The 25000-nt window shown below is 61.2% G+C and overlaps 3 non-coding genes across 3 annotated transcripts; all 3 read right to left on the bottom strand.

Annotated features, from left to right (window-relative positions):
• Window positions 1–653: 653 nt before the first annotated feature.
• LOC131861627 (5S ribosomal RNA) lies at window positions 654–772 on the bottom strand. Its single transcript, XR_009360661.1, has one exon. It is a non-coding gene; the product is annotated as a 5S ribosomal RNA (ribosomal RNA).
• A 5915-nt stretch (window positions 773–6687) lies between these two features.
• On the bottom strand, window positions 6688–6806 carry LOC131861649 (5S ribosomal RNA). The gene has a single exon (XR_009360682.1). It is a non-coding gene; the product is annotated as a 5S ribosomal RNA (ribosomal RNA).
• Window positions 6807–12721: 5915 nt separating this feature from the next.
• LOC131861741 (5S ribosomal RNA) lies at window positions 12722–12840 on the bottom strand. The gene has a single exon (XR_009360773.1). It is a non-coding gene; the product is annotated as a 5S ribosomal RNA (ribosomal RNA).
• Window positions 12841–25000: the final 12160 nt, after the last annotated feature.

The following is a 25000-nucleotide window of genomic DNA, read 5'->3' as shown; positions in this document are numbered from 1 at the left end:
TCGGGTGCGCACCTTGCGTGCACCTTCGCCAGGGTGGGCGCCTTGGTGCGCACACCTTGGCTGGGCTGCGCACCCGGGCGCGCACACCTTGGCACCCGCGTTTCCTTCATTTTAAATTTTTTTTTTTTACAATCTCTCAAGTGGGAAATTCTATAATCTCAACTTTTTTTGCCTTTTCAGGAAACTTTTGAATGGAGCGCATCATTGGTGCGCTCCGAAGTGTGCTCCAAGGTGCGCACCTCTGGTGTGCTCCAAAGCTCTCTCTAGCTGCGTGCACCTGCCCCGGCCGCGCACCCGGCCCCGCCCAGCTTCGCTCACCTGTCCCGGGCGTCTGGTGCGGAACCTTAGAGTAAGAAACATCACCGTGCACCTTGGCCAACGTGCGCGACTCGACCGAGCGCGCACTGGCCGAGGTGCACACCGATTTCACCTGGGTGCGCGCGCAGCACCTCGGGCGCACCGGGGTGCGCGCACAACGCCCGGGTTGCACCGTGGCCTGTGTGCTCGGGGCGCCTCGGGTGCGCGCTCGGTGTCGCCCCCGCGCGCGCGGTAGTGCGGGCAGCGCACCCCGGCCCGGCCCGGCCCCGACGAGAACGCAAACGGGCAAAAGGTTTATTCAAATAGCATTGCGACGCCCGGCGAAAAACTAAAAAAGGGTGCAACACCGGGACTTCCCGGGAGGTCACCCATCCCAGTACTACTCCGGCCCAAGCGCGCTTAACTGCGGAGTTCTGATGGGATCCGGTGCACTAACGCTGGTATGATCGCACCCGTTATGAGCTTGTCGCAGTGTGTACTTAGCAAACCGCGACCCACGTGCGAATCCACCCCGGCCACCCACCCCCGTCGAGGTGCACACCCTCCCTCGCGAAGTGCGCCCCGTTCGCCAAGTGTGAGCCCTGCCCGGGTGCGCGCACCTTGCTAGGGCGTCGGGTGTGCACCCGGCCCGGCCTACGTGCGTGCACCTGGACGGGGCGTCGTGTGCGTGCAGTGTCCCGTCTGCAACGCGGTGCCCACACACCACCTCGGGCGCAACGACCTGCGCTCACATGTGGGCCGAGTGCACCTTGGTGCATGTTCGGGGCGCCTCGGGTGCACGCTCGATCTTGCCCCGGTGCACCAAGGCGCTCGGTTTGCCCCGGGTGCGCACTTGGTGCAAGGTGGGCACCCAAAATAGGGATCAAGCACCAAAACACAAGTTTCGGGATGCAAAATGGGACCCAAGGACCACAAATGCGTTCCAAGACCCATGATGGGTCCACGAGAACAAAAATGTGTTCCGAGACTTAATAAACAAATATTGGGTTTTAGGAGAAGAAACATGCTCTGATGCCCAAAACGAGAATCGACCCCGAAAAGGCCACAGGCCAAAAGTGGGATGCGAGACAAAAAAAAATGGGACCCGAGGACCAAAATTGGGTTCCCAGGTCGAAGACAGGGCAACCGGACAAGAAACGACCTCTAAGGCTCGAAATGAGTCCCGACGACTAAAACTTGACAAGAAGCACCCATCAGGCACCCAACTCGACACCCATGGGATGCCGACCCACCCGGGCTTCCACCTAGCACACCTTGGCACCCACCCACCCTCGCACCCAACCTCGCACCCAACTTAGCACCTTTGAACCCACATTGGCACTCACCCTGACCCTGGCACCTTGGAACCCACATTGGCACTCACCTTGACCCTGGCACCCACCTTTGCACTCACCTTGGGACCCACCCTGGCTCCCACCTCGGCACCCACCCAGACACCCACCTTGGTTCCTTGGCACCCACCTTGGATCCTTGGCACCCACCCCGACACCCACCTTGGCACGCAACTTGGCTACTTGCCACCCACCTTGGCTCCTTGACGCCCACCCCGACAACCACCCCGTGACCTACCCTGGCTAGGGTTGGTGCACACCCACCCTGGTGCCCACCTTGGCACCCACCCCATGACCCACCTTGGCACGCACCTTAGTACCCACCCCGTTACCCACCCTAGGACCCACCCCGTGACCCACCTTGGCCAGGGTGGGTGCCTTGGTGTGCACAACTTGCCTGGGCTGCACACCAGGGCGGGCTCAAGATGGCACCCGCGTTCCGTTTTTTTCACTATCTTTCAAAACGGAAATTTTAAAATCTCGTTTTTTTTTTTTTTTTGCCTTTTCTGGAAATTAGTGAAGGCAGCGCATCAAAGGTGCGCAATGCTGGTGCGAACCCGGGAGCGCTCCGATGTGTGCTCCAAGGTGCGGCGTGCACGAAGTCCGAGCCCGGCTTGCCCCGGGTGCGCACCTCGCGTGCACCTTCGCCGGGGTGAGCACCTTGGCTGGGTTGCGCGCCCTGGTGCGCACCAAGGAGCGCTCTGAAGTGTGCTCCAAGGTGCGGCGTGCACGAAGTCGGAGCTCGGTTTGCCCCGGGTGTGCACCTCGGGTGCGCACCTCGCGTGCACCTTCGCTGCGGTGGGCACCTTGGCTGGGTTGCGCGCCTTGGTGGGCACCATGCAGTGCACGAAGTCGGAGCCCGGTTTGCCCCGGGCGCGCACCTCCGCCAGGGTGGGCACCTTGGTGCGCACAACTTGCCTGGGCTGCGCACCAGGAAGGGCTCAAGATGGCACCCGCGTTCCGTTTTTTTCACTATCTTTCAGAACGGAAATTTTAAAATATCGTTTTTTTTTGCCTTTTCTGGAAATTAGTGAAGGCAGCGCATCAAAGGTGCGCAACGCTGGTGCGAACCTGGGAGCGCTCCGATGTGTGCTCCAAGGTGCGGCGTGCACGAAGTCGGAGCCCGGTTTGCCCCGGGTGCGCCCTGGTGGGCACCATGGTGCGCACCAAGGAGCGCTCCGAAGTGTGCTCCAAGGTGCGGCCTGCACGAAGTCGGAGCCCGGTTTGCCCCGGGCGTGCACCGCGGGTGGGCACCTTGGTGCGCATGCCTTGCCTGGGCTGCGCACCAGGGCGGGCTCAAGATGGCACCCGCGTTCCGTTTTTTTCACTATCTTTCAAAACGGAAATTTTAAAATCTCATTTTTTTTTGCCTTTTCTGGAAATTAGTGAAGGCAGCGCATCAAAGGTGCGCACCTCGCTGCCCACCACGGTGCGCAACGCCGGTGGGCACCCGGGAGTGCTTCGAAGTGTGCTCCAAGGTGCTGCGTGCACGTTGTCGGAGCCTGGTTTGCCCCGGGTGCGCACCTCGCGTGCACCTTCGTCGGGGTGGGCACCTTGGCTGGGTTTGCCCCGGCTGCGCTCCGAAGCGGGGTTATTGGAGCGCCGCCTCTTTTTTTGTCGGAGCGTTTGGTGGGGTTTCTCGCATTGGCTCTTCCCAGGCCCGGTTGCCACCCTGGCGCGCACGAAGTCGGAAGTAGGGTTAATTGCCCGGGTGCGCACCTTTGCCAGGGTGGGCACCTTACCTGGGCTGTGCACCAGGGCGGGCTCAAGATGGCACCCGCGTTCCGTTTTTTTCACTATCTTTCAAAACGGAAATTTTAAAATCTCCTCTTTTTTTTGCCTTTTCTGGAAATTAGTGAAGGCAGCGCATCAAAGGTGCGCACCTCGCTGCCCACCTTGGTGTGCTCTGAGGTGCGCACCCGGGAGCGCTACGAAGTGTGCTCCAAGGTGCGGCGTGCACGTTGTCGGAGCCCGGTTTGCCCCGGGTGCGCACCTCGCCTGCACCTTGGCCGGGGTGGGCACCCTGGCTGGGTTTGCCCAGGGTGCGCTCCGAAGCGGGGTTACTGGAGCGCCCCCTCTTTTTTTGTCAGAGCGTTTGGTGGGGTTTCTCGCATTGGCTCTTCCCAGGCCCGGTTGTTGGGTGCGCTCCCACCCTGGCGCGCGCGAAGTTGGAAGTTGGGTTAATTGCCCGGGCGCGCACCTTCGCCAGGGTGGGCACCTTGGTGCGCACACCTTGGCTGGGCTGCGCACCAGGGCGGGCTCAAGATGGCACCAGCATTCCCTTTTTCTCACTATCTTTCAAAACGGAAATTTTAAAATCTCGTTTTTTTTTGCCTTTTATGGAAATTAGTGAAGGCATCGCATCAAAGGTGCGCACCTCGCTGCCCACCTTGGTGTGCTCCGAGGTGCCCACCACGGTGCGCTCCGAGGTGCCCACCACGGTGCGCAACGCCGGTGCGAACCCGGGAGCGCCCCGATGTGTGCTCCAAGGTGCGGCGTGCACGAAGCCGGACCCCGGTTTGCCCCGGGTGCGCACCTCGCGTGCACCTTGGTGCGCACACCTTGGCTGGGTTGCGCGGCCTGGTGGGCACCATGGTGCGCACCAAGGAGCGCTCCAAAGTGTGCTCCAAGGTGCGGCGTGCACGAAGTCCTAGCCCGGTTTGCCCCGGGTGCGCACCTTCGCCGCGGTGGGCACCATGGCGTGCACGAAGTCGGAGCCCGGTTTGCCCCGGGTGCGCACCTCGCGTGCACCTTCGCCGGGGTGGGCACCTCGGCTGGGTTGCGCGCCCTGGTGCGCACCAAGGAGCGCTCCGAAGTGTGCTCCAAGGTGCGGCGTGCACGAAGTCGGAGCCCGGTTTGCCCCGGGTGCGCACCTTCGCCGCGGTGGGCACCCTGGTGCGCACCATGGCGTGCACGAAGTCGGAGCCCGGTTTGCCCCGGGTGCGCACCTCGCGTGCACCTTCGGCGGGGTTGCGCGCCCTGGTGCGCACCAAGGAGCGCTCCGAAGTGTGCTCCAAGGTGCGGCGTGCACGAAGTCGGAGCCCGGTTTGCCCCGGGTGCGCACCTCGCGTGCACCTTCGGCGGGGTTGCGCGCCCTGGTGGGCACCATGGTGCGCACCAAGGAGCGCTCCGAAGTGTGCTCCAAGGTGCGGCGTGCACGAAGTCGGAGCCCGGTTTGCCCCGGGTGCGCACCTCGCGTGCACCTTCGCCGCGGTGGGCACCATGGCGTGCACGAAGTCGGAGCCCGGTTTGCCCCGGGTGCGCACCTCGCGTGCACCTTCGCCGGGGTGGGCACCTCGGCTGGGTTGCGCGCCCTGGTGCGCACCAAGGAGCGCTCCGAAGTGTGCTCCAAGGTGCGGCGTGCACGAAGTCGGAGCCCGGTTTGCCCCGGGTGCGCACCTCGCGTGCACCTTCGCCGCGGTGGGCACCATGGCGTGCACGAAGTCGGAGCCCGGTTTGCCCCGGGTGCGCACCCCGCGTGCACCTTCGCCGGGGTGGGCACCTCGGCTGGGTTGCGCGCCCTGGTGCGCACCAAGGAGCGCTCCGAAGTGTGCTCCAAGGTGCGGCGTGCACGAAGTCGGAGCCCGGTTTGCCCCGGGTGCGCACCTCGCGTGCACCTTCGCCGCGGTGGGCACCTTGGCTGGGTTGGGCACCATTGAGCGCTCCGAAGTGTGCTCCAAGGTGCGCACCATGGCCCTCCAAGGTGCGCAGCATGGCGTGCACGAAGTCGGAGCCCGGTTTGCCCCGGGTGCGCACCTCGCGTGCACCTTCGCCAGGGTGGGCACCTCGGTGCGCACACCTTCTCAATGTTTTCTTGCCTTTTCTGGAAATTGGTGAAGGCAGCGCATCAAAGGTGCGCACCTCGGTGTGCTCCGAGGTGCGAACCCGAGAGCGCTCCGAGGTGCCCACGAAGTCGAAAGTCGGGTTAATTGCATTGTTTTCCCCGGGTGCGCTCCGAGGTGCGCAACATCGGTGCGCACCAAGGAGGGCTCCGAAGTGTGCTCCAAGGTGCGCACGATTCGGAGCTCGGTTTGCCCGGGGTGCGCACACCTTGGCTGGGTTGCGCACCCTTTGTGCGCTCCAAGGTGCGCACGAAGTCGGAGCTCGGTTTGCCCCGGGTGCGCACCTTCGCCAGGGTGCGCACCTTGATGCGCACGCCTTGGCTGGGCTGCGCACCTTGGTGGGCGCCATGGTGCGCACCTTTCGTGCGCTCCAAGGTGCGCACGAAGTCGGAGCTCGGTTTGCCCCGGGTGCGCACCTTGGTGGGCGCCATGGTGCACTCCGAGGTGCCCAAGATTGGTGCGCACCAAGGAGCGCTCCGAAGTGCGCTCCAAGGTGCGCAGGTGCGCGCGAAGTCGAAAGTTGGGTTAATTGTCCGGTTTGCCTCGGGTGCGCACCTTGCGTGCACCTTCGCCAGGGTGGGCGCCTTGGTGCGCACACCTTGGCTGGGCTGCGCACCCGGGCGCGCACACCTTGGCACCCGCGTTTCCTTCATTTTAAATTTTTTTTTTTTACAATCTCTCAAGTGGGAAATTCTATAATCTCAACTTTTTTTGCCTTTTCAGGAAACTTTTGAATGGAGCGCATCATTGGTGCGCTCCGAAGTGTGCTCCAAGGTGCGCACCTCTGGTGTGCTCCAAAGCTCTCTCCAGCTGCGTGCACCTGCCCCGGCCGCGCACCCGGCCCCGCCCAGCTTCGCTCACCTGTCCCGGGCGTCTGGTGCGGAACCTTAGAGTAAGAAACATCACCGTGCACCTTGGCCAACGTGCGCGACTCGACCGAGCGCGCACTGGCCGAGGTGCACACCGATTTCACCTGGGTGCGCGCGCAGCACCTCGGGCGCACCGGGGTGCGCGCACAACGCCCGGGTTGCACCGTGGCCTGTGTGCTCGGGGCGCCTCGGGTGCGCGCTCGGTGTCGCCCCCGCGCGCGCGGTAGTGCGGGCAGCGCACCCCGGCCCGGCCCGGCCCCGACGAGAACGCAAACGGGCAAAAGGTTTATTCAAATAGCATTGCGACGCCCGGCGAAAAACTAAGAAAGGGTGCAACACCGGGACTTCCCGGGAGGTCACCCATCCCAGTACTACTCCGGCCCAAGCGCGCTTAATTGCGGAGTTCTGATGGGATCCGGTGCACTAACGCTGGTATGATCGCACCCGTTATGAGCTTGTCGCAGTGTGTACTTAGCAAACCGCGACCCACGTGCGAATCCACCCCGGCCACCCACCCCCGTCGAGGTGCACACCCTCCCTCGCGAAGTGCGCCCCGTTCGCCAAGTGTGAGCCCTGCCCGGGTGCGCGCACCTTGCTAGGGCGTCGGGTGTGCACCCGGCCCGGCCTACGTGCGTGCACCTGGACGGGGCGTCGTGTGCGTGCAGTGTCCCGTCTGCAACGCGGTGCCCACACACCACCTCGGGCGCAACGACCTGCGCTCACATGTGGGCCGAGTGCACCTTGGTGCATGTTCGGGGCGCCTCGGGTGCACGCTCGATCTTGCCCCGGTGCACCAAGGCGCTCGGTTTGCCCCGGGTGCGCACTTGGTGCAAGGTGGGCACCCAAAATAGGGATCAAGCACCAAAACACAAGTTTCGGGATGCAAAATGGGACCCAAGGACCACAAATGCGTTCCAAGACCCATGATGGGTCCACGAGAACAAAAATGTGTTCCGAGACTTAATAAACAAATATTGGGTTTTAGGAGAAGAAACATGCTCTGATGCCCAAAACGAGAATCGACCCCGAAAAGGCCACAGGCCAAAAGTGGGATGCGAGACAAAAAAAAATGGGACCCGAGGACCAAAATTGGGTTCCCAGGTCGAAGACAGGGCAACCGGACAAGAAACGACCTCTAAGGCTCGAAATGAGTCCCGACGACTAAAACTTGACAAGAAGCACCCATCAGGCACCCAACTCGACACCCATGGGATGCCGACCCACCCGGGCTTCCACCTAGCACACCTTGGCACCCACCCACCCTCGCACCCAACCTCGCACCCAACTTAGCACCTTTGAACCCACATTGGCACTCACCCTGACCCTGGCACCTTGGAACCCACATTGGCACTCACCTTGACCCTGGCACCCACCTTTGCACTCACCTTGGGACCCACCCTGGCTCCCACCTCGGCACCCACCCAGACACCCACCTTGGTTCCTTGGCACCCACCTTGGATCCTTGGCACCCACCCCGACACCCACCTTGGCACGCAACTTGGCTACTTGCCACCCACCTTGGCTCCTTGACGCCCACCCCGACAACCACCCCGTGACCTACCCTGGCTAGGGTTGGTGCACACCCACCCTGGTGCCCACCTTGGCACCCACCCCATGACCCACCTTGGCACGCACCTTAGTACCCACCCCGTTACCCACCCTAGGACCCACCCCGTGACCCACCTTGGCCAGGGTGGGTGCCTTGGTGCGCACAACTTGCCTGGGCTGCACACCAGGGCGGGCTCAAGATGGCACCCGCGTTCCGTTTTTTTCACTATCTTTCAAAACGGAAATTTTAAAATCTCGTTTTTTTTTTTTTTTTGCCTTTTCTGGAAATTAGTGAAGGCAGCGCATCAAAGGTGCGCAATGCTGGTGCGAACCCGGGAGCGCTCCGATGTGTGCTCCAAGGTGCGGCGTGCACGAAGTCCGAGCCCGGCTTGCCCCGGGTGCGCACCTCGCGTGCACCTTCGCCGGGGTGAGCACCTTGGCTGGGTTGCGCGCCCTGGTGCGCACCAAGGAGCGCTCTGAAGTGTGCTCCAAGGTGCGGCGTGCACGAAGTCGGAGCTCGGTTTGCCCCGGGTGTGCACCTCGGGTGCGCACCTCGCGTGCACCTTCGCTGCGGTGGGCACCTTGGCTGGGTTGCGCGCCTTGGTGGGCACCATGCAGTGCACGAAGTCGGAGCCCGGTTTGCCCCGGGCGCGCACCTCCGCCAGGGTGGGCACCTTGGTGCGCACAACTTGCCTGGGCTGCGCACCAGGAAGGGCTCAAGATGGCACCCGCGTTCCGTTTTTTTCACTATCTTTCAGAACGGAAATTTTAAAATATCGTTTTTTTTTGCCTTTTCTGGAAATTAGTGAAGGCAGCGCATCAAAGGTGCGCAACGCTGGTGCGAACCTGGGAGCGCTCCGATGTGTGCTCCAAGGTGCGGCGTGCACGAAGTCGGAGCCCGGTTTGCCCCGGGTGCGCCCTGGTGGGCACCATGGTGCGCACCAAGGAGCGCTCCGAAGTGTGCTCCAAGGTGCGGCCTGCACGAAGTCGGAGCCCGGTTTGCCCCGGGCGTGCACCGCGGGTGGGCACCTTGGTGCGCATGCCTTGCCTGGGCTGCGCACCAGGGCGGGCTCAAGATGGCACCCGCGTTCCGTTTTTTTCACTATCTTTCAAAACGGAAATTTTAAAATCTCATTTTTTTTTGCCTTTTCTGGAAATTAGTGAAGGCAGCGCATCAAAGGTGCGCACCTCGCTGCCCACCACGGTGCGCAACGCCGGTGGGCACCCGGGAGTGCTTCGAAGTGTGCTCCAAGGTGCTGCGTGCACGTTGTCGGAGCCCGGTTTGCCCCGGGTGCGCACCTCGCGTGCACCTTCGTCGGGGTGGGCACCTTGGCTGGGTTTGCCCCGGCTGCGCTCCGAAGCGGGGTTATTGGAGCGCCGCCTCTTTTTTTGTCGGAGCGTTTGGTGGGGTTTCTCGCATTGGCTCTTCCCAGGCCCGGTTGCCACCCTGGCGCGCACGAAGTCGGAAGTAGGGTTAATTGCCCGGGTGCGCACCTTTGCCAGGGTGGGCACCTTACCTGGGCTGTGCACCAGGGCGGGCTCAAGATGGCACCCGCGTTCCGTTTTTTTCACTATCTTTCAAAACGGAAATTTTAAAATCTCCTCTTTTTTTTGCCTTTTCTGGAAATTAGTGAAGGCAGCGCATCAAAGGTGCGCACCTCGCTGCCCACCTTGGTGTGCTCTGAGGTGCGCACCCGGGAGCGCTACGAAGTGTGCTCCAAGGTGCGGCGTGCACGTTGTCGGAGCCCGGTTTGCCCCGGGTGCGCACCTCGCCTGCACCTTGGCCGGGGTGGGCACCCTGGCTGGGTTTGCCCAGGGTGCGCTCCGAAGCGGGGTTACTGGAGCGCCCCCTCTTTTTTTGTCAGAGCGTTTGGTGGGGTTTCTCGCATTGGCTCTTCCCAGGCCCGGTTGTTGGGTGCGCTCCCACCCTGGCGCGCGCGAAGTTGGAAGTTGGGTTAATTGCCCGGGCGCGCACCTTCGCCAGGGTGGGCACCTTGGTGCGCACACCTTGGCTGGGCTGCGCACCAGGGCGGGCTCAAGATGGCACCAGCATTCCCTTTTTCTCACTATCTTTCAAAACGGAAATTTTAAAATCTCGTTTTTTTTTGCCTTTTATGGAAATTAGTGAAGGCATCGCATCAAAGGTGCGCACCTCGCTGCCCACCTTGGTGTGCTCCGAGGTGCCCACCACGGTGCGCTCCGAGGTGCCCACCACGGTGCGCAACGCCGGTGCGAACCCGGGAGCGCCCCGATGTGTGCTCCAAGGTGCGGCGTGCACGAAGCCGGACCCCGGTTTGCCCCGGGTGCGCACCTCGCGTGCACCTTGGTGCGCACACCTTGGCTGGGTTGCGCGGCCTGGTGGGCACCATGGTGCGCACCAAGGAGCGCTCCAAAGTGTGCTCCAAGGTGCGGCGTGCACGAAGTCCTAGCCCGGTTTGCCCCGGGTGCGCACCTTCGCCGCGGTGGGCACCATGGCGTGCACGAAGTCGGAGCCCGGTTTGCCCCGGGTGCGCACCTCGCGTGCACCTTCGCCGGGGTGGGCACCTCGGCTGGGTTGCGCGCCCTGGTGCGCACCAAGGAGCGCTCCGAAGTGTGCTCCAAGGTGCGGCGTGCACGAAGTCGGAGCCCGGTTTGCCCCGGGTGCGCACCTTCGCCGCGGTGGGCACCCTGGTGCGCACCATGGCGTGCACGAAGTCGGAGCCCGGTTTGCCCCGGGTGCGCACCTCGCGTGCACCTTCGGCGGGGTTGCGCGCCCTGGTGCGCACCAAGGAGCGCTCCGAAGTGTGCTCCAAGGTGCGGCGTGCACGAAGTCGGAGCCCGGTTTGCCCCGGGTGCGCACCTCGCGTGCACCTTCGGCGGGGTTGCGCGCCCTGGTGGGCACCATGGTGCGCACCAAGGAGCGCTCCGAAGTGTGCTCCAAGGTGCGGCGTGCACGAAGTCGGAGCCCGGTTTGCCCCGGGTGCGCACCTCGCGTGCACCTTCGCCGCGGTGGGCACCATGGCGTGCACGAAGTCGGAGCCCGGTTTGCCCCGGGTGCGCACCTCGCGTGCACCTTCGCCGGGGTGGGCACCTCGGCTGGGTTGCGCGCCCTGGTGCGCACCAAGGAGCGCTCCGAAGTGTGCTCCAAGGTGCGGCGTGCACGAAGTCGGAGCCCGGTTTGCCCCGGGTGCGCACCTCGCGTGCACCTTCGCCGCGGTGGGCACCATGGCGTGCACGAAGTCGGAGCCCGGTTTGCCCCGGGTGCGCACCCCGCGTGCACCTTCGCCGGGGTGGGCACCTCGGCTGGGTTGCGCGCCCTGGTGCGCACCAAGGAGCGCTCCGAAGTGTGCTCCAAGGTGCGGCGTGCACGAAGTCGGAGCCCGGTTTGCCCCGGGTGCGCACCTCGCGTGCACCTTCGCCGCGGTGGGCACCTTGGCTGGGTTGGGCACCATTGAGCGCTCCGAAGTGTGCTCCAAGGTGCGCACCATGGCCCTCCAAGGTGCGCAGCATGGCGTGCACGAAGTCGGAGCCCGGTTTGCCCCGGGTGCGCACCTCGCGTGCACCTTCGCCAGGGTGGGCACCTCGGTGCGCACACCTTCTCAATGTTTTCTTGCCTTTTCTGGAAATTGGTGAAGGCAGCGCATCAAAGGTGCGCACCTCGGTGTGCTCCGAGGTGCGAACCCGAGAGCGCTCCGAGGTGCCCACGAAGTCGAAAGTCGGGTTAATTGCATTGTTTTCCCCGGGTGCGCTCCGAGGTGCGCAACATCGGTGCGCACCAAGGAGGGCTCCGAAGTGTGCTCCAAGGTGCGCACGATTCGGAGCTCGGTTTGCCCGGGGTGCGCACACCTTGGCTGGGTTGCGCACCCTTTGTGCGCTCCAAGGTGCGCACGAAGTCGGAGCTCGGTTTGCCCCGGGTGCGCACCTTCGCCAGGGTGCGCACCTTGATGCGCACGCCTTGGCTGGGCTGCGCACCTTGGTGGGCGCCATGGTGCGCACCTTTCGTGCGCTCCAAGGTGCGCACGAAGTCGGAGCTCGGTTTGCCCCGGGTGCGCACCTTGGTGGGCGCCATGGTGCACTCCGAGGTGCCCAAGATTGGTGCGCACCAAGGAGCGCTCCGAAGTGCGCTCCAAGGTGCGCAGGTGCGCGCGAAGTCGAAAGTTGGGTTAATTGTCCGGTTTGCCTCGGGTGCGCACCTTGCGTGCACCTTCGCCAGGGTGGGCGCCTTGGTGCGCACACCTTGGCTGGGCTGCGCACCCGGGCGCGCACACCTTGGCACCCGCGTTTCCTTCATTTTAAATTTTTTTTTTTTACAATCTCTCAAGTGGGAAATTCTATAATCTCAACTTTTTTTGCCTTTTCAGGAAACTTTTGAATGGAGCGCATCATTGGTGCGCTCCGAAGTGTGCTCCAAGGTGCGCACCTCTGGTGTGCTCCAAAGCTCTCTCCAGCTGCGTGCACCTGCCCCGGCCGCGCACCCGGCCCCGCCCAGCTTCGCTCACCTGTCCCGGGCGTCTGGTGCGGAACCTTAGAGTAAGAAACATCACCGTGCACCTTGGCCAACGTGCGCGACTCGACCGAGCGCGCACTGGCCGAGGTGCACACCGATTTCACCTGGGTGCGCGCGCAGCACCTCGGGCGCACCGGGGTGCGCGCACAACGCCCGGGTTGCACCGTGGCCTGTGTGCTCGGGGCGCCTCGGGTGCGCGCTCGGTGTCGCCCCCGCGCGCGCGGTAGTGCGGGCAGCGCACCCCGGCCCGGCCCGGCCCCGACGAGAACGCAAACGGGCAAAAGGTTTATTCAAATAGCATTGCGACGCCCGGCGAAAAACTAAGAAAGGGTGCAACACCGGGACTTCCCGGGAGGTCACCCATCCTAGTACTACTCCGGCCCAAGCGCGCTTAACTGCGGAGTTCTGATGGGATCCGGTGCACTAACGCTGGTATGATCGCACCCGTTATGAGCTTGTCGCAGTGTGTACTTAGCAAACCGCGACCCACGTGCGAATCCACCCCGGCCACCCACCCCCGTCGAGGTGCACACCCTCCCTCGCGAAGTGCGCCCCGTTCGCCAAGTGTGAGCCCTGCCCGGGTGCGCGCACCTTGCTAGGGCGTCGGGTGTGCACCCGGCCCGGCCTACGTGCGTGCACCTGGACGGGGCGTCGTGTGCGTGCAGTGTCCCGTCTGCAACGCGGTGCCCACACACCACCTCGGGCGCAACGACCTGCGCTCACATGTGGGCCGAGTGCACCTTGGTGCATGTTCGGGGCGCCTCGGGTGCACGCTCGATCTTGCCCCGGTGCACCAAGGCGCTCGGTTTGCCCCGGGTGCGCACTTGGTGCAAGGTGGGCACCCAAAATAGGGATCAAGCACCAAAACACAAGTTTCGGGATGCAAAATGGGACCCAAGGACCACAAATGCGTTCCAAGACCCATGATGGGTCCACGAGAACAAAAATGTGTTCCGAGACTTAATAAACAAATATTGGGTTTTAGGAGAAGAAACATGCTCTGATGCCCAAAACGAGAATCGACCCCGAAAAGGCCACAGGCCAAAAGTGGGATGCGAGACAAAAAAAAATGGGACCCGAGGACCAAAATTGGGTTCCCAGGTCGAAGACAGGGCAACCGGACAAGAAACGACCTCTAAGGCTCGAAATGAGTCCCGACGACTAAAACTTGACAAGAAGCACCCATCAGGCACCCAACTCGACACCCATGGGATGCCGACCCACCCGGGCTTCCACCTAGCACACCTTGGCACCCACCCACCCTCGCACCCAACCTCGCACCCAACTTAGCACCTTTGAACCCACATTGGCACTCACCCTGACCCTGGCACCTTGGAACCCACATTGGCACTCACCTTGACCCTGGCACCCACCTTTGCACTCACCTTGGGACCCACCCTGGCTCCCACCTCGGCACCCACCCAGACACCCACCTTGGTTCCTTGGCACCCACCTTGGATCCTTGGCACCCACCCCGACACCCACCTTGGCACGCAACTTGGCTACTTGCCACCCACCTTGGCTCCTTGACGCCCACCCCGACAACCACCCCGTGACCTACCCTGGCTAGGGTTGGTGCACACCCACCCTGGTGCCCACCTTGGCACCCACCCCATGACCCACCTTGGCACGCACCTTAGTACCCACCCTGTTACCCACCCTAGGACCCACCCCGTGACCCACCTTGGCCAGGGTGGGTGCACCCACCCTGGTGCCCACCTTGGCACCCACCCATCCTAGCACCCAGCCTGTGACCGGGCTTGGAACCCAACCTTGCACCCGTCTTGGCCAGTGTGGGTGCGCACCCATCCTGGCACCCACGTTGTGACACACCCTTTAACCCACGCACCCTAGCAGCCACGTTGGCACCCACCTTGGAACACAACCTAGCAACTTGGCACCCACCCCGTGACCCACCTTGGCATCCACCATAGCAGTCGCCCACTTGGCACCCACCTTGGAACCCAAGTTGGCACCCACCTCGGCACCCACCTTGACACTTGTGGACCCACCTTGCCACTCACCCTAGCATCGACCCATCCTAGCACCCACCCTGGCACCTTTGCACCCTAGCACTCACCCATCCTAGCACCTAACCTGTGACCCACCTTGACACTCACCCTCGCACCCACCTTGGAACCCAACCTAGCACCCACCCACCCTGACACCAACCCTAGCACCTACCCACCCTTGCACCCACCCTGTGACCCATCTTGGCACCCACCCATCCTACCACTCAACCTATCACCCACCTTCTCACCCACCTTGGCATCCACCTTAGCACCCACCCACACTGGCACCTTGGCACCCACCTCGGGCAAGGTGGGTGCACACCCACCCTGACACCCAATTTAGAACCAACCGAGCATGTTACCCACCTTGGCACCCACATTGCAGCCCACCCTAGTACCCACCCTATGACCCACATTGGCATCCACACCCTAGCACCCAGGCACCTCGACACCCGCCTTGACACGCACCCTAGCACTAAACCTGTGACCCACCTTGGAACTCACCCTAGAACCCACCCACCCTGTGAACCACCTTGGCATCCACCTTAGCACCCACCCACCTTGGCACCCACTCTAGCACTCACCCATCCTAACACCCAACTTGTTACCCACCTTGGCACCCGCCCTCGCGTCCACCTTGAAACCCACCCTAGCACCCACCCACGCAGGAGCCCACCTTGGCACCCAACCTAACACCCACGCATCCTGGCACCCAACTTGTGACCCACCTTGGAACCCACCCTAGTACCCACCTTTGAACCCACTATATCACCAACCCACCTTGGCACCCACCCTATGACCCTCTTTGGAATCCACCCTAGCACGCACCCACCCTGGCACCCACCATGGAGCGCACCCTAGCACCCACCCACCTCGGCACGCACCTCAACACCCACCTTGGTGTGCGCACTGCGCCAACCTCTCAAAGACCCTATGTGGTGCGCTCCAAAGTGTACACCTTTGGTGCGCTCCAAGGTGCGCACCTTTGGTGCACACCGAGGTGCACACCAAAGTGTGCACCGAGGTGAGCACCAAAGTGCACTCCAAGGTGCACACCAAGGCGTGCACCTTTGGTGCGGTCAATGCAAACGAATTCGGAAGTTGGGGTCGATGTCCTAATCGCTGCTGCAGACTACACGTATGAGAATCGGACAAATAGCTTTATATAGGGGAGGTGTTGCGTTTGATGGGTCGACTCCCCTGGTTGTGTGCACTGCACCAACTTCAAAGACCCTGTCTTGTTTAAGAAGTCAAAAGTTGGGGTGGATGTCCTAATCATTGCTGCAGTCTACGCATGTATGAGAATCAGACAAATAGCTTATATAGGGGAGGTGTTGCATTCGGTGGGTTGACTCCCCTGGTTGTGCGCACTGCGCCAACCTCAAAGACCCCGCATAGCAGAAGAAGTCGGAAGTCGGATTTTGGTGAGCACCAAGGCGTGCACCTTTGGTGCGGTCAACGCAGACGAATTCAGAAGTTGGGGTGGATGTCCTAATCGTTGTTGCAGGCTACACATGTATGAGAATCAGACAAATAGCTTATATAGGGGAGGTGTTGGGTTTGATGGGTCAACTCCCTTGGTTGTGCGCATTACGCCAACCTCAAAGACCTTGTTTTCGTTAAGAAGTCAAAAGTTGGGGTCAATGTCCTAATGGCTCCTGTAGGCTACACATGTATGAGAATCGGACAAATAGCTTATATAGGGGAGGTGTTGGGTTTGATGGGTCGACTCCCCTGGTTGTGCGCATTACGTCAACCTCAAAGACCTTGTTTTCGTTAAGAAGTCAAAAGTTGGGGTCGATGTCCTAATTGCTCCTGTAGACTACACATGTATGAGAATCAGACAAATAGCTTATATAGGGGAGGTGTTGGGTTTGATGGGTTGACTCCCCTAGTTGTTCGCATTACACCAACCTCAAAGACCTTGTTTTCGTTTAGAAGCCGAAAGTTGGGGTCGATGTCCTAATTGCTCCTGCAGGCTACGCATGTATGAGAATCAGACAAATAGCTTATATAGGGGAGGTGTTGGGTTTGATGGGTCGACTCCCCTGGTTGTGCGCATTGCGCCAACCTCAAAGACCCTGCATTGCGGATGAAGTCGAAAGTCAGAGTTTGGTGTGCTACAAGGTGTGGTCGAAGGTGCTCACCTAGGTGTGCACCTTTGGAGCGCAGGAAAAGTGCCCTCCAAAAGTGCGCACCTTTGGAGTGCACAAAAGTGCCCTCCAAAAGTGCGCACCTTTGGAGCGCACAAAAGTGCCCTCCAAAAAGTGCCCTCCAAAAGTGCGCACCTTTGGAGCGCACAAAAGTGCCCTCCAAAAAGTGCCCTCCAAAAGTGCGCACCTTTGGAGTGCAGAAAAGTGCCCTCCAAAAAGTGCCCTCCAAAAGTGTGCACCTTTGGAGTGCACAAAAGTGCCCTCCAAAAGTGCGCACCTTTGGAGCGCAGAAAAGTGCCCTCCAAAAAGTGCCCTCCAAAAGTGCGCACCTTTGGAGCGCAGAAAAGTGCCCTCCAAAAAGTGCCCTCCAAAAGTGCGCACCTTTGGAGCGCAGAAAAGTGCCCTCCAAAAAGTGCCCTCCAAAAGTGCGCACCTTTGGAGCGCAGAAAAGTGCCCTCCAAAAAGTGCCCTCCAAAAGTGCGCACCTTTGGAGCGCACAAAAGTGCCCTCCAAAAAGTGCCCTCCAAAAGTGCGCACCTTTGGAGCGCACAAAAGTGCCCTCCAAAAGTGCGCACCTTTGGAGCGCACAAAAGTGCCCTCCAAAAGTGCGCACTTTTGGTGCGCACCAAGGCGCTGGTTCGGTCGTTGCAGGCGAGTTCGGAAGTTGGGGTCGATGTCCTGAGCGGAGGTGCAAACTACACAGGTGTCGGAATCGGACAAATAGCTTATATAGGGGAGGTGTATGCTTCGATGGGTCGACTCCCCAGGTTGAGCGCACCGCGCCAACCTCAAAGACCCTACGGTATGGATGAAGTCGGAAGTTGGGTCCGATGACCGATTCGATTAGTAGGTATGCTCATGAGGTCGGAATTTGGGTCCGATGACCTGCCATGTGCAGGAAGGCGAATGTTGGCACTGTGCGTTGCAAGGTGCACACCAAGGTGCTGGTGCGGTCTTTTTAGTCGAGTTCGGAAGTTGGGGTCGATGTCCTGATCGGAGGTGCAAGCTACACAGGTGTGGGAATCGGACAAATAGCTTATATAGGGGAGGTGTATGCTTCGTTGGGTCGACTCCCCGGGTTGAGCGCACCGCGCCAACCTCAAAGACCCTACGGTATGGATGAAGTCGGAAGTTGGGTCCGATGACCGATTCGATATGTAGGCATACTCGCGAGGTCGGAATTTGGGTCCGATGACCTGCCATGTGCAGGAAGGCGAATGTTGGCACTGTGCGTTGCAAGGTGCGCACCAAGGCGCTGGTTCGGTCGTTGCAGGCGAGTTCGGAAGTTGGGGTCGATGTCCTGATCGGAGGTGCAAACTACACAGGTGTGGGAATCGGACAAATAGCTTATATAGGGGAGGTGTATGCTTCGTTGGGTCGACTCCCCGGGTTGAGCGCACCGCGCCAACCTCAAAGACCCTACGGTATGGATGAAGTCGGAAGTTGTGTCCGATGACCGATTCGATATGTAGGCATACTCGCGAGGTCGGAATTTGGGTCCGATGACCTGCCATGTGCAGGAAGGCGAATGTTGGGACTGTGCGTCGCAAGGTGCGCACCAAGGCGCTGGTGCCGTCGTTGCAGTCGAGTTCGGAAGTTGGGGTCGATGTCCTGGTCAGAGGTGCAAACTACACAGGTGTGGGAATCGGACAAATAGCTTATATAGGGGAGGTGTATGCTTCGATGGGTCGACTCCCCGGGTTGAGCGCACCGCGCCAACCTCAAAGACCCTACAGTATGGATGAAGTCGGAAGTTGGGTCCGATGACCGATTCGATACGTAGGCATATTGGCGAGGTCTGAATTTGTGTCCGATGACCTGCCATGCGCAGGAAGGCGGAATTTGGGTCCGATGACCGAGTTGATGGCGTGCCATGCGCAGAAAGGCGGAATTTGGGTCCGATGACCGAGTTGATGTTGATGGCCCGCCATGCACAGGAAGGCGGAATTTGGGTCCGATGACCGATTTGAAGGCGTGCCATGCGCAGAAAGGCGGAGTTTGGGTCCGATGACCGAGTTGATATTGATGGCCCGCCATGCGCAGGAAGGCGGAATTTGGGTCCGATGACCTGACATACGCATGGAGTCCGACTCGGGGGCCGATGTTCGATTCGATGACTTGCATTGTGGGTAAAGTCGGAAGTTGTGGTCTTTGACCCGATTCGATGACCAGACTTCGGCTGCTTGAGAATCGGACAAATAACTTATATAGGGGAGGTAGTGTTCTCGAGCATCCTCCCCCCGTGCCCGTTTATGTCGATTGATGCTGGTGCTCGACTGGTTGGAGCGCTCGGATGCAAAAATCTTGCACCAGGATTTATCGATTGTGATGGACACGGCAAGTCTCCTGATTGCTATGCAGGAGCTCATCGTGAATCTCTATGCGGCCTTGGTATGGACTCGACCTGCGGAATGGTTCGGCAATGGTAGTCGCTCCAACACGTCCTTGCAATGGCCACAGAGGTGATTCGACTAGAGCTCCAGTCTAGCTTTTGGGTTGCTTGGCGGACTGGTATAGCCGCGATCGAGTTCCGGCCATGAACGTTTTAGATAGCTCTTGGGCTTTCTGGGACGGAAGTCGGAAGTTTGGGCTGTTGTCCGATTTGATGACCATTCTTCGGATGTGTGAGAATCGGACAAATAACTTATATAGGGGACTGTGTTGTCTCACGCAGCCCCCTCCGTGCCCCTCTATCTCGACCGATGTTGGTGCTTGAAAGGGTTGGGATCGCTCGGATTTATAAACGTGCACCACCATTTGTCGAGTGTGAGGGACGCGGCAGGTCTCCTAAATGCTATACGGGCGCTCTCTGAGAATCTCTATCCGGCCTCGACACAGACTAGTCTTGCTGAATGGTTTGGCACTGGTAGTCGATCCAACACGTCGTTGTTGTGGCCGCCTAGGCGATTCGATTCGAGCCCCCGTCTAGCTTTTGGGTTGCTTGGCGGATTTTGCCCTATCCGCAAGTGAGCTCGGTCCCTAAACGTTCGAGAAACCCGATTGCTATGCGCCGACTCTCTTTCTTGCGAGCCTCCATCTAGCTTTTGGGTCTCTACGGAACGGAAGTCGGAATCTGGGACCGTTGTTTGATTCGACGAGGCAGACTACGGTTGTGCGAGAATCGGACAAATAACTTATATAGGGGAGGTGTTGACTGGAGCATTCTCCCCCGTGCCCCTCTAACTCGACCAATGCTGGCGCTCGAACGGTGGTAGCGCTCGGATTTTCGTTGAGCGCCAGCATTGGTCGATTTAGAGGGGCATGCGAGATTCCCGAATGCTATGCGAGGGCTCTAACGGAAATGTCTATTGGTTTCGGTATGGATGCAATTGCGAGTGGTTCGGCAAAGGTAGTCGTTCCGATGCGTCCATGTCGTGGCCAAATCGATAATTCGATTTGAGCCCTCGTATAGCATTTGGGTCTCTCGATGTGATTCCGCATTCCAGTCCCTTTGGGCACTGCTTGAGCCGCATCCCAGGGGGTTCCCTTCCCAATAATCTGCCTCGCAACCCGATTGCTATGCGGTGAGGCTCCTCGGCCGCCTCGGAACTATCTGTGTATCAGACGCATCGCGGGATAAGGGGTTGGCAACGGTAGTCGCCCCAAGCACGTCCGATGCTTGGACCATTCCGAGGCGGCCCTGAAGCCTCTTCCGTCTAGCCGTTGGGTCCTTCTCGCCGCATCCCTTGCCTCGCACCCCGATTGCTATGCGGTGAGGCTCCTCGGCCGCCTTGGAACTATCTGTGTATCAGACGCATCGCGGGATAAGGGGTTGTCACTGGTAGTCGCCCCAAGCGCGTCCGATGCTTGGACCATTCCGAGGCGGCCCTGAAGCCTCTTCCGTCTAGCCGTTGGGTCCTTCTCGCCGCATCCCTCGACTCGCACCCCGATTGCTATGCGGTGAGGCTCCTCGGCCGCCTTGGAACTATCTGTGTATCGGACGCGTCGCGGGATAAGGGGTTGTCACTGGTAGTCGCCCCAAGCGCGTCCGATGCTTGGACCATTCCGAGGCGGCCCTGAAGCCTCTTCCGTCTAGCCGTTGGGTCCTTCTCGCCGCATCCCTCGCCTCGCACCCCGATTGCTATGCGGTGAGGCTCCTCGGCCGCCTTGGAACTATCTGTGTATCGGACGCGTCGCGGGATAAGGGGTTGTCACTGGTAGTCGCCCCAAGCGCGTGCGATGCATGGACCATTCCCAGGCGGCCCTGAAGCCTCTTCCGTCTAGCCGTTGGGTCCTTCTCGCCGCATCCCTCGCCTCGCACCCCGATTGCTATGCGGTGAGGCTCCTCGGCCGCCTTGGAACTATCTGTGTATCGGACGCGTCGCGGGATAAGGGGTTGTCACTGGTAGTCGCCCCAAGCGCGTCCGATGCTTGGACCATTCCGAGGCGGCCCTGAAGCCTCTTCCGTCTAGCCGTTGGGTCCTTCTCGCCGCATCCCTCGCCTCGCACCCCGATTGCTATGCGGTGAGGCTCCTCGGCCGCCTTGGAACTATCTGTGTATCGGACGCGTCGCGGGATAAGGGGTTGTCACTGGTAGTCGCCCCAAGCGCGTCCGATGCTTGGACCATTCCGAGGCGGCCCTGAAGCCTCTTCCGTCTAGCCGTTGGGTCCTTCTCGCCGCATCCCTCGCCTCGCACCCCGATTGCTATGCGGTGAGGCTCCTCGGCCGCCTTGGAACTATCTGTGTATCGGACGCGTCGCGGGATAAGGGGTTGTCACTGGTAGTCGCCCCAAGCGCGTCCGATGCTTGGACCATTCCGAGGCGGCCCTGAAGCCTCTTCCGTCTAGCCGTTGGGTCCTTCTCGCCGCATCCCTCGCCTCGCACCCCGATTGCTATGCGGTGAGGCTCCTCGGCCGCCTTGGAACTATCTGTGTATCGGACGCATCGCGGGATAAGGGGTTGTCACTGGTAGTCGCCCCAAGCGCGTCCGATGCTTGGACCATTCCGAGGCGGCCCTGAAGCCTCTTCCGTCTAGCCGTTGGGTCCTTCTCGCCGCATCCCTCGCCTCGCACCCCGATTGCTATGCGGTGAGGCTCCTCGGCCGCCTTGGAACTATCTGTGTATCGGACGCGTCGCGGGATAAGGGGTTGTCACTGGTAGTCGCCCCAAGCGCGTCCGATGCTTGGACCATTCCGAGGCGGCCCTGAAGCCTCTTCCGTCTAGCCGTTGGGTCCTTCTCGCCGCATCCCTCGCCTCGCACCCCGATTGCTATGCGGTGAGGCTCCTCGGCCGCCTTGGAACTATCTGTGTATCGGACGCGTCGCGGGATAAGGGGTTGTCACTGGTAGTCGCCCCAAGCGCGTCCGATGCTTGGACCATTCCGAGGCGGACCTGAAGCCTCTTCCGTCTAGCCGTTGGGTCCTTCTCGCCGCATCCCTCGCCTCGCACCCCGATTGCTATGCGGTGAGGCTCCTCGGCCGCCTTGGAACTATCTGTGTATCGGACGCGTCGCGGGATAAGGGGTTGTCACTGGTAGTCGCCCCAAGCGCGTCCGATGCTTGGACCATTCCGAGGCGGCCCTGAAGCCTCTTCCGTCTAGCCGTTGGGTCCTTCTTGCCGCATCCCTCGCCTCGCACCCCGATTGCTATGCGGTGAGGCTCCTCGGCCGCCTTGGAACTATCTGTGTATCGGACGCGTCGCGGGATAAGGGGTTGTCACTGGTAGTCGCCCCAAGCGCGTCCGATGCTTGGACCATTCCGAGGCGGCCCTGAAGCCTCTTCCGTCTAGCCGTTGGGTCCTTCTCGCCGCATCCCTCGCCTCGCACCCCGATTGCTATGCGGTGAGGCTCCTCGGCCGCCTTGGAACTATCTATGTATCGGACGCATCGCGGGATAAGGGGTTGTCACTGGTAGTCGCCCCAAGCGCGTCCGATGCTTGGACCATTCCGAGGCGGCCCTGAAGCCTCTTCCGTCTAGCCGTTGGGTCCTTCTCGCCGCATCCCTCGCCTCGCACCCCGATTGCTATGCGGTGAGGCTCCTCGGCCGCCTTGGAACTATCTGTGTATCGGACGCGTCGCGGGATAAGGGGTTGTCACTGGTAGTCGCCCCAAGCGCGTCCGATGCTTGGACCATTCCGAGGCGGACCTGAAGCCTCTTCCGTCTAGCCGTTGGGTCCTTCTCGCCGCATCCCTCGCCTCGCACCCCGATTGCTATGCGGTGAGGCTCCTCGGCCGCCTTGGAACTATCTGTGTATCGGACGCGTCGCGGGATAAGGGGTTGTCACTGGTAGTCGCCCCAAGCGCGTCCGATGCTTGGACCATTCCGAGGCGGCCCTGAAGCCTCTTCCGTCTAGCCGTTGGGTCCTTCTCGCCGCATCCCTCGCCTCGCACCCCGATTGCTATGCGGTGAGGCTCCTCGGCCGCCTTGGAACTATCTGTGTATCGGACGCGTCGCGGGATAAGGGGTTGTCACTGGTAGTCGCCCCAAGCGCGTCCGATGCTTGGACCATTCCGAGGCGGACCTGAAGCCTCTTCCCTCTAGCCGTTGGGGCTTTCTCGCCGCATCCCTCGCCTCGCACCCCGATTGCTATTCGGTGAGGCTCCTCGGCCGCCTTGGAACTATCTGTGTATCGGACGCATCGCGGGATAAGGGGTTGGCAGTGGTAGTCGCCCCAAGCGCGTCCGATGCTTGGACCATTCCGAGGCGGCCCTGCAGCCTCTTCCGTCTAGCCGTTGGGGCCATCTCGCTGCATCCCCCACCTCGCACCACGATTGCTATGCGGTGAGGCTCCTTGGCCACCTCGGAACTATCTGTGTATCGGACGCATCGCGGGATAAGGGGTTGTCACTGGTAGTCGCCCCAAGCGCGTCCGATGCTTGGACTATTCCGAGGCGGCCCTGCAGCCTCTTCCGTCTAGCCGTTGGGGCCATCTCGCCGCATCCCCCAGCTCCTCGGCCGCCTCGGAACTATCTGTGTATCGGACGCATCGCGGGATAAGGGGTTGGCAGTGGTAGTCGCCCCAAGCGCGTTCGATGCTTGGACTATTCCGAGGCGGCCCCGCAGCCTCTTCCGTCTACCCTTTGGGGCCATCTCGCCGCATCCCTCGCCTCGCACCCCGATTGCTATGCGGTGAGGCTCCTCGGCCGCCTGGGAACTATCTTCGTATCGGATGCATCGCGGGATAAGGGGTTGTCACTGGTAGTCGCCCCAAGCGCGTCCGATGCTTGGACTATTCCGAGGCGGCCCTGTGGCCTCTTCCGTCTAGCCGTTGGGGCCATCTCGCCGCATCCCTCACCTCGCACCCCCATTGCTATGCGGTGAGGCTCCTCGGCCGCCTTGGAACTGTCTTCGTATCGGAAGCATCGCGGGATAAGGGGTTGTCACTGGTAGTCGCCCCAAGCGCGTCCGATGCTTGGACTATTCCGAGGCGGCCCTGCAGCCTCTTCCGTCTAGCCGTTGGGGCCATCTCGCCGCATCCCCCACCTCGCACCCGGATTGCTATGCGGTGAGGCTCCTCGGCCGCCTTGGAACTATCTTCGTATCGGACGCATCGCGGGATAAGGGGTTGTCACTGGTAGTCGCCCCAAGCGCGTCCGATGCTTGGACTATTCCGACGCGGCCCTGTGGCCTCTTCCGTCTAGCCGTTGGGGCCATCTCGCCGCATCCCCCACCTCGCACCCCGATTGCTATGCGGTGAGGCTCCTCGGCCGCCTTGGAACCATCTTCGTATCGGACGCATCGCGGGATGAGGGGTTGTCACTGGTAGTCGCCCCAAGCGCGTCCGATGCTTGGACCATTCCGAGGCGGCCCTGAAGCCTCTTCCGTCTAGCCGTTGGGGCCTTCCCGCCCCATCCCTCGCCTCGCACCCCCGATTGCTATGCGGTGAGGCTCCTCGGCCGCCTTGGAACCATCTGTGTATCGGACGCATCGCGGGATAAGGGGTTGGCACTGGTAGTCGCCCCAAGCGCGTCCGATGCTTGGAGCATTCCGAGGTGGCCCTGAAGCCTCTTCCGTCTAGCCGTTGGGGCCTTCCCGCCCCATCCCTCGCCTCGCACCCCGATTGATATGCGGTGAGGCTCCTCGGCCGCCTTGGAACTATCTGTGTATCGGACGCATCGCGGGATAAGGGGTTGGCACTGGTAGTCGTCCCAATCGCGTCCGATGCTTGGACCATTCCGAGGCGGCCCTGCAGCCTCTTCCGTTTAGCCGTCGGGGCCTTCCCGCCGCATCCCTCGCCTCGCATCCCGATTCCTATGCGGTGAGTCTTCTCGGCCGCCGCGGAACTATACCTGTTATTGCTACTGCATCCTTCGGCTGGTAACCTCCTCTGCCGCCTTGGAACGTTCTCTTTGTCGGACGCGTCGCGGGATAAGGGGTTGGCACTGGTAGTCGCCCCAAGCGCGCCCGATGCATAGACCGCTCCGAGTTGACCTTGCTTTCAGCCTCTCACATGCATAGACCTCTCTGAGTCGACCCTGCAGCCTCTCACGTTTAGCCTTTGG

This window comes from Cryptomeria japonica, unplaced genomic scaffold, assembly GCF_030272615.1.
Source record: "Cryptomeria japonica unplaced genomic scaffold, Sugi_1.0 HiC_scaffold_32, whole genome shotgun sequence".
NCBI classification, from domain to species: domain Eukaryota; kingdom Viridiplantae; phylum Streptophyta; class Pinopsida; order Cupressales; family Cupressaceae; genus Cryptomeria; species Cryptomeria japonica.
The sequence above is the reverse complement of the archived record's forward strand: the minus strand, read 5'-3'. Positions and strand labels throughout refer to the sequence as shown.